This window comes from Myotis nattereri, assembly GCF_964212035.1.
Source record: "Myotis nattereri genome assembly, chromosome: 6".
In the NCBI taxonomy this organism is placed as follows: Eukaryota; Metazoa; Chordata; class Mammalia; order Chiroptera; family Vespertilionidae; genus Myotis; species Myotis nattereri.
Window position 1 is genome coordinate 6,488,551 of NC_138081.1, and position 9,364 is coordinate 6,497,914.

A 9,364-nucleotide genomic window follows, 5' to 3' on the forward strand; every position below is an offset into this window, starting at 1 on the left:
AGGGAACAATATTTTACTACACTTTAAAAGAAACAAGAAAGGAAAGGAAAAGAAGAGGCCCCAAGTCTGCGGACAGAAGCACCAAGTAGGAGGCCTTGCCCAGCTACGGTCCAGGAAAGAGCTGTGCAGGTGCGGCGTGCAGGTGCGGCGTGCAGGTGAGCTGGGCAGGTGAGCCGTGCAGGTGAGCCGGGCAGATGTGCTGTGCAGGTGTGTCGTGCAGGTGCGCTGTGCAGGTGAGCCGTGCAGGTGTGCTGTGCAGATGTGCCGTGCAGATGTGCTGTGCAGGTGTGCCGTGCAGGTGCGCTGTGCAGGTGAGCCGGGCAGATGTGCTGTGCAGGTGCGGCGTGCAGGTGGGGTGGGCTGAGGACGCTGGGGGCAGATGTGAATGTGAGAAGCATATCCTCCATGAGCGGTTAATCTCTCCACCTCTCAGGTGCTCCAGGGCTCCCGCAGCTTCCTGCAGACTCTCCATACATGTTCACTGGTGGCGGCGGCATGGACCCTAAGTCAGAAAGCATTTCCTGGGGGCGGGGAGGGGGGGTGGTGCAGCTCAGGGCAATGCCTGGCGCCTGTTGGGAGGAGCAGTGGTGGCAGCTCCCTGCCTCCCCTCGGGTCACCTGGGCCCAGTCTTCTTTTCCTGAGTTCCATGTCATGTGCAGCACCCGGAGGGTGAGCGTGGTGGGTGCATGTTTGTGTGTGTACTTTCTCACACATGCACGTGTGCACAGGTTTACACATATGTGGGGGTGTGTGCATTTGTGAATGTTGTCTTTGGGTGGAGGGTGGGTCTGTCTTGTTCAGTCTTGCTCCCTGCACGCAGGAATGGCTCCCCACCCCCGCATTGTCTTTAGAGCTGGCCCTTGGCCAAAGGTAAAGCCTGGGCACCCCCCTCCCCCTCCCAACTCGGCCTCCTCACATTTTCTCCCCCGGACGCTCTGCATTCTCTCTCTTTCCTGTGACAGATCTGCTCCTGGAGGCTCTGAGGGGCTTGCGTTAGGACAGGACGGAGGGTTAAGCTACAGGAGTGAGTAATGGTGGGTGTCGGGCCTCCTCCTAGGAGAGGTTTCATTGTTTGCTCTGGTTTGGTTTTGTCAGGGAACCTTCCCTGTGGCCCCGGAGCCCGAAACCCAGGCTCCTCCTGGACGCTGCTGGCCGGTGGCTCTCCCAGCAGGTGCCAGAGCATCTCCGGGGCAGCCAGCTCCGGCCACCTGGGGCCTGTGCCTTTGTCTCCTGGGATGCGGCACCGCTCACTGGCCTCCCCTGTCTGCCCAGAGCCCCTCAGGCCAACCGCGTGCTCAGCATTGGGGTTCCTCACGTGAAGCCTCGGAGCCCTCCTTTCCTGTCCCCCAGCCCAGCTCCCGGGTGTCAGGACTCGGGCCTGGCCCCGCACGGCATGCCTCAGTCTGGGCCAGAACCCGTGGCCAGGCTCCTCTCTGCCCCGAAGCAAGGCAGCCTGGCCCAGAGGCACTCTGTCCCCAGAGCTGGTGGGGAGGTTGGCGGGCTACCTCCCTTCTCCCCTGCTGCGCTGCTGCCCCCTGCTGGCCACCCTCACGCTCCCCGGAGCCTTCCCCTCCCTGCACAGGCACCTCTCCACAGGGCCTTGGTGCTTGCATGCTTCTGAGGACAGGGGGCTCACCACCTCGCGGAGCAGCCTGCTCCAGGCAGAGATGCTTCTGCCTCTTAGAAAAGTTCTTTGAAGTGAGCTGAAGTCTGAATGCTGGTTACATCCACCTGTTTATTCATAGTCATACCCTCTGGAGTCACACATTTTCATCATCATCATCCTCACCATCACCTGTCGATGTACCAGGTGCATTGTGTTGTTCAATCCTTTCAACACCTGTGAGGCTGAGACCTGTGTCATCCCATCACACAGACGGGGACCCGAGGCTCAGAGGAAGAGTGTCGCCTAGTGTGCCACACAGGCAGGAAGTCGCAGGCCCCTCATGCCCCCCCCCCCCACCCCACTTGGCTCCCTCTCCAGCTTGTTTTCACCTCCCTGCCAGGCCCTGCTGCCCCCAGAAACACACACCTTCCCTGGCCCGGTGGGAATTCACTCCTCCTCCAGGAAGTCCTCCGGGCACAGCAAGGGTAGGGAGGAGCATTCCTTCCAACAGGGAGAGGGAAGGAGGGGAGGGGGTGACGGGGCCATCTGCGATGTGGTGAACCTGTGGTGACACAGTGGGGAGGGTGCCTGCTGCTCCTGTCCCCTCCAGGCAGGTGGATGCCCCCACTTGCCTGGCAGGGCCCCACTTTGAGAGGAGGCTTGGACCTGCTCTCGTGCTGGCCGTCGGCAGGATGCGGGGCCTTTGGCAGGGGTGACATCCTCTTGCAGGCCAGGCGGGGCTTGCCCGTGAATACCAGCTTCCATGGGGCCTCGGCAGAGCTGAGTGGTGAGCTGGGCGAGCAGACTTGATTGCCTCTCGAAGGACAAGGGCAGGACAGGCATGAGGGGCCTCCTGCACCCCAGCCTTCCCCGGAGCACCAGGCCACATGCGGGGTGAGGAGCCGTGGCTGTGTGAGGGGGACGGACTCTCCCCGACCTTTGATGACCCCGGCCACCCCCCAAGGCACAGTGCCCTTGGGCATGCCAGGCACCCTCAGCCCTGGCTGCCACCGCAAGCTCCTTCCATTTCTCCGTCTAACTCCTGAACCCCAGGGAGCGGCTCCAGTCAGGGCTCCCACGGGTGGAATGTTGCCAAGCTCCGGCCGAAAGCTTGCCTAATGTTGCACCATTTCGGTGCAGGGCAAACCTTCCAACCCACTGGGCTCCTTCATCCACCCCGTGCGGGATCCATGCTGGGTGCCCATGCAGTCCCTGCTTACATACCTCCAGTGACGGGAGGCTCATTAGCTCCGAGGCAGCCTGAGACTCAAAACAGCGAGGCCTTCCTTCCCGCAGGGCCGAGGGTTGTCTCCCCGAGGCCTCCTTCACGAGGCCCTCAGAGGGACTGGGGTGCCTGTCAGAGGGAGCGAGGCTCTCACTCCCACCCTCAGCCAAGCTGCTGGAACTCCGAGCCCCGGCCTGTCCGTGTGGGGTGCAGAGTGGAGAGAGTTCTTGGCAGAGCTGACCTGTGTGTCCCCCCCGCCTCTTTAGGGGGTCTCAGAGGCCCAGGCCTGAGTCTTGCTGGGATGTGCCTAAAGCGAGAGGCTGCCCAGGATCCTGGCCTTTCCTGGGCGGACCTTGTGGGGGGCTGGGCTTGAGTGCCTGAAAGTTCCCGCCTCAGCGCTGACTCCCAGGACCCGCCTCCACCTGGGGCTGCAGGAGCTCCATGCAGCCAGACCGCCTCCCATTGCTGCTCCAGGCACAGCCATCACCCCTCACCCGGCCCTGCCCACCCCCAGGTCTGGGCCCTGAGGGCCATGCGGGCCGTTTGCTGCCTTCTTCCTGTGAGCGGCTGCTCCCCCGCATCTCCCCAGGCTTGGAGGCAGGGCACGAACAAACACATAGAGGGAAATACACATGTTTGTCCCTGTTAAGTTTCATCTCATTAGATCCAGCCCATCGCTCCAGCCTGTCAGCTTCTCCTCAGATCCCAGCCCTATCATCTGGCACATTTGCCATCGTCCCCCAGCTGTGTGGCATCCGCAAATTTGATAAAGAACGTGGAGCGTGTTTGTCTCGGAGGAAGCCCGCTCCCCGCACTGGGAGGCCGGAGCACCGGCGTGCGCGGGGGTGTGCGGGCCACACACACACACACACACACACACACACACTTACACACACTCACACACACTCACACACACACACACACACTCACACACACTCACACACACACACACACACCTACACACACACTCACACACACACCTACACACACACTCACACACACACTCACACACACACACACACACACTCACACACACACACACTCACTCACACACACACACTCACTCACACACACACTCACACACACTCTTCCCTCTCTGGCTGCTCAGCAGCCTCGTCCAGCCACCGGCAGGACCCGTGTGATCCTGGGACTCTGTGCCCCAAGAGGGCCTGGGCTCAGCAGCCACCCGTGCACGTGTCCCGTGGGGATGGGACACTGCAGGACACACATGCCTCTCCTCCTGCTGTTTAAACAGCCTCTGACCTGGCTGTGCCCCGCAGGCCCCTCCCCCACGCCTGCGTCCAGGCCGGCCAGCCGGCTCCCTCCCTAACAGCCAGGACTAATACAGCTCAACCCACCTTCCAGGTAAAACTAATCTCATAGGTATGAGATGATAAATCAACGGGGACATGCCAGTGGGGGAGGGAGGGCACCTAGTGAGAACAGAGCCGCAGCTGTGTAATAATTACTCACCTTACTAACTATAGACAAGAGGTTTCCTACAGACCCTGGCACACTGGAGGATGGAATGAGGCTGTAAACACATAAGATGCCTGATGGGTACATGTCTCAGAAAAGAAATGAATTCTGAGAACAGACCGAGGACAGGACACGCTCTGATTTGGTGGCTGTGCCCGGACCCTGGCCCCTCCGGGAGTTTTTCTCAGGAGCGCTGACCATCCTCCGGTCCCAGGCCCGGGCTGAGCTGTCTGTAACATCACAGATTAGCCACCTTGTTATCGGGTGTTGGCTCCTGAAGGCCGGGCTGCAGGCCCTCCCTCCCCTTTCCCTGTCACACTGCAGCTCGCAGCTGCGCGTAGCTGTCTTCTCCCTCGCGTGTGCAATCAGCCGCTGGCGAGGGGGTCAGAGCAGGATTTCCAGGTGAGCGCCTGCTCTCCACGCTGCCGGCGGTATTGAGATAAGCACTCCTATAGGACTCAACCCGGTCTCTGCTAGTGTGGCTCAAGTGGTGACAGGCGGCCTCGGACCCCTGTGTCTGGTTTCACCTCCACTCTAAACACCCCAGATGCCTCCTGGGTGGCTGTGGGGGGTGGGCCCGGGACGACCACGTGGGGCGAGGCTCCTTGCTGCCTGCTGTTGCTCTATCCTTCTCGCCAGGGGACCCCAGGCCCCGTCTGTGCAGTGACTGCATGGCGGGGAGACCCAGGTGCTCACTACCGAGCCCACTGGGTGCGGCCTTAGCACAGCGCCAAGATCCCAGGCCTGGGCAGCCCCCCAGCCCCCTGAGCCGCCCAGTCCATTCCCAGCCTCCAGGTCTGATGCTGGAGTGCGGAGGACTCGTGCCCGTCTTCCCGCTGTCTACCTGAGTCACTCAGCTGCTCCAGTGACAAACACGCCAGAGTCCTGGTGGCTTAGGTCAGCACAGGCGGGTTTCTTGCTCACACTGCCGCACGGTGGGCCAGCTGGGTGCGGGGCCCGGCCATGGCCGCTCTGGGACCCGGCTGGGGCATCACGCAGCGGCAGGGGAGGAGGCAAGGCGTCCCGGCTCCTCCCGTTTCTGCCTCAAAAGCCACTTGCCACTCCCACTCTCATCCCACGGGCTAAAGCCGGGCCCTGGCCCCGCTGGGTTCAGAGTGGGGAAGTCTCACCTTTTCTTGTGCCAGGAGTTTTGGCAAATGGCCTCAGTGACTGCTCTGCATAGGAGCTGCCCTGTCCCTCAGACCACGCGTTCCCACCACACCGCCCCTCTCTGAGTGTAGCGTGGCACGTCCTTCCACTTCCTGCGCTGGGGCCGGCGCCCCGGGCTTGGCTGCGTCTCTGAGAGCTAGGCTTTCCTCTCTCCTCCACCTCGGGGCCCCACCCCTGCTCTGCGGTGCAGGGAGGCCCCGGTTCCGTTCTGACCCTTGCTCTACCCTCTGACGGGCCTGCAGGTTCCCCCCCCCCCCCCCCCGCCGGTGTCCTCAGAGCCCTCTGAGAACAGCAGCCGGCATCCAGGCCCCATGTCCCCCCTGGATGCGGCTGCCCTGGCCCGAGCCCCTGCCTCTCAGTTCATTGATTTACGTGAGCCAGTGGGTCACCTGGCGCTGAGTCTGTCTGAGCTGTTTCTGTCACTTTTAACTGAGAAATGCTGAGTGATACACACTCCGGGACCTCATCCGTCCCGGTGTCAGTCATCTGTTACAAGGAACAGACGGCCCTGAAACTCTGTGGCTTTGTGATAAAATCCCATAGAAACACACACACACACACACACACACACACCAGGAAGTGCACTAAAATTGATAAAGCCTCAATAACGTCTGTGCCTGAGTTAATAATGTTGTGAGGGTTCCGGGTTTTGATACTATCCAGTGATGGCGAACCTATGACATGCGTGTCGGAGGTGACACACAAACTCATTTTTTTGGTTGATTTTTCTTTGTTAAATGGCATTTAAAAATATAAAATAAATATCAAAAATATAAATCTTTGCTTTACTATGGTTGCAAATATCAAAAAATTTCTATATGTGACACGGCACCAGAGTTAAGTTAGGGTTTTTCAAAATGCTGACACGCCGAGCTCAGAAGGTTCGCCATCACGGTACTATGCTGTGGTTACGTAGGATGTCGTCACTGCGGGGAGCTGGGTGAAGGGTACACGAGAAATCCCCACAGTTTTACATCTTCTGTGAGTTGTAAACTACTTCAAATTAAAAATTTAATAACAATACGGACTTACTGGCTTAACACAACCGTGTGTTGTGTGACTCAGGATTCCCCCTTTGGGCCGGGCTGGGCGGGGACAGTGTGTGCCAGCTGGGATGCGGGCACAGCTGGGGGCTGGCGGGCGTCCGTCTCCCCACAAGGCAGCTGGGCAGCTGTTTCCTTTCCTTGGTGGGCCCGGGCCCCAGGTGTGAGAGCGGAAGTGACAGGCCTCCGAGACCCTGGTTCTGAACTGGCCCCATTCCATTGGTCGAGCAGTCACGGGCGCCCGTTCAGCGGAGAGGGCTGGCTGGCAGCTCTGGACGACAGGAGGGCAGACAGCGTGGCACCATTAGCTCAGGAGGCACCAAGGGTGTCAGAGGGCCGTGGATCTGCCCAGGGCCAGGCCCACCTCCACACGCGGGAGGCTGGGGTGGAGGCTCACGCGGGGAAGAGGGAGAGTCCACAGATGGACTCAGGGGCCCAGGTGGACTCCCACCCGGGGCTCCTCAGCACGCCCCTGGGGCCGCCCCACGCAGGGCCACCTCCCAGCCTGGCTCTGCTGCGTGGGGGTTTGCACGCGCTGGTGTGTGCAATCAGAAAGTTCAGCGGCCCTTCCACTGTGCTTAAATTAGTCCCCATGAAATCCAAATCACTTCATTTGCAGAGAAGGGCTTAATTGCAAAGGGAACGCGGCAAAGGGAATTCTGTTGCCTGTTTTCATTGAAGAAAATTACTGTACTTTCCCCTGTCTCCTCAGCAAACAGAAGCCGAGTGGAAATTGGGCTGTAATCCCCAGGGATGCCTCTCTGCCCTTCCTTCTCCGAGCCCGCAGCTCCTCCCGCTCCGGCACTGCTCCCCACGCCACGCTCACGCACCCCTGTGAGGTTGAAAGGATCACTTCACGGGGCCTCCGCCATGGCCTGCCCCCCACTTTTGGCAGGAAGAAACCCCATCCTTCTTGTGAAATCTCCTCCCTGCCTCACCTGGGCTGCAGAGAAGTCACATTTCAGAGGGCTTCCCAGGCTGCACGAGGCCTGGGCATGTCTGGTTTGTGCCTGGCAGAGGGGAGGGGCCTGCTGTCAGGATGCTGCGACTGGCAGGTCCTCCAGTGTCCCACGTGGGGACACCCCCACCTGGTCCTGGAAGGCCGGTTCCCTCGGCTTCTCTGCCTGCGAGCTCCACCTTCTCGGGCAGTCCAGCAGTTCCCATCTCGGGCAGTCCAGCCGGTTCCCCAGGGGCCAGCGCTGCCCGGGGCAGTGGGACAGGGACTCTTGAGGGAGACAGGAAACAGGCTGGTAGCCTGCAGGGGGAAGTACAAGCAAGGAAGTGAAAATGTAACACATCTTGTTAGATGGAATGTTAGGAGAGAAAGGAGGGCTGGGCCTGGAGGCTGTGTGGGTCAGGGAGCTGCACCTCCAACAGGCACGTGGTCTGGAGAGGCGGGAGCTGGGCAGAGTGGGCGGAACAGCAAGTGCAGAGGCTCAGAGGCAGGTGTGGGGCTCGTGAGTGAGGGCAGCAAGGTGTGAGCTAGGCAGAGGAGGGAGACCAGAGGAGGCGAGAGGGGCCTCTAGGCCCCTTCCTCAGGACCATGGTGGTTTTATTCTGTTCCAGCAAAGCCACAGCAGATCTGAGCATGGCTTCCCCTTCTGTTCTTCGGAGGAAGGAAGAGAGCAGGGCTGAGGACATGGGCTCTGGAGCTGGGCTATCTGGGTTCAAACCCCGGCTTCCCCACCTCCCTGAGTTCACTGTGCCTCAGTTTCCCCCCTATACAGGGATTAACAACACACCCACACGTGTGGTGGCTGTGAGGATCAGGGGCTATATGTAACTTACTGTGTGTGCCATAATGCTATCACGTGTGCCTTACTAGCACGTGTACCTACTATATGTGCCTCCTGCCCCTCAGGGGACACTTGCCTCCTCTGGGCTAATTTTAATAATTTATTTCTTAATAAATAAATAAATAAAGCAATTCGCCGGAGGCCCAGCCAGAAAAGGCAGAGTGGGTCCTGAGGACACTCGGTCCCCCACCGCACGCTGCCCCTGCAGCACCGGGCGGCAATGCCCCACCCAGCCCCTCTGCCTGTACCCTGGTGATGGTGGGGCCCTCGCCAGACCCTCTGTCTCTAGAGCGTTCTCTGGCGCCGGGTGGAGAGCTGGCCTGGCTGCCGAGAGGGCCGTTTTGAAGAGCTGGGCCTGCTGGGCACCACCACTCCCTGCCCTTCCCTCTGGGGCGGCCGACAGGATAATGGATCTGAGTCCACACACCTGCCTCAACGAAGGGCTTTTTTTGAGGCTCAAAGTCAATGGTGTTTTAATTAGGGAACAGCTGCTGCTGCAGTTCCTGTGATCGCCAGTGACAAATGGCCGTGTTTACCTTTTCCTGAGCTGACAACGGAAGGCGGCCTGGAGCTCCTGGGTGGACACCTCCCCCGCCAGCACCCCCTTCTTCATCGGGGCCCACCAGGCCACGGGGCTGCTTGTCACTGAGGAGACGGGTCTGTGGCCCTGTGAGCGCTGGGAAGGTATTGGGCGGAGAAACCGAAGCCCCTCAACAAGGGCCCCCACCCAAAGACACCCTAGGACCTGCCCGGGGCGGTCCCAGCACCTCCAGGGATCTGCAGAGCCGGGTCTGGGCGTCTGAGGATGCCCTGGGGCCTTTGGCCCAGCTCCGGACCATAAAGGAAGAGCGGCTGGCGGGGCCTCTTGTTATTTTGTGTTTTGATCTCTCCTGCTCTCCAGCTTCACAGAAAGGGAGCTAAGGTCTGCGCTAGCTCCCTCCCCAGCTTAAGACAAAAACACAGTGGAGGGAAAGCCTTTCATTGCAAAACAGAAAGGGGAAGATGGGCTTGTTTTCTTCTGGGTCCTTCATCAATTTACCCACCG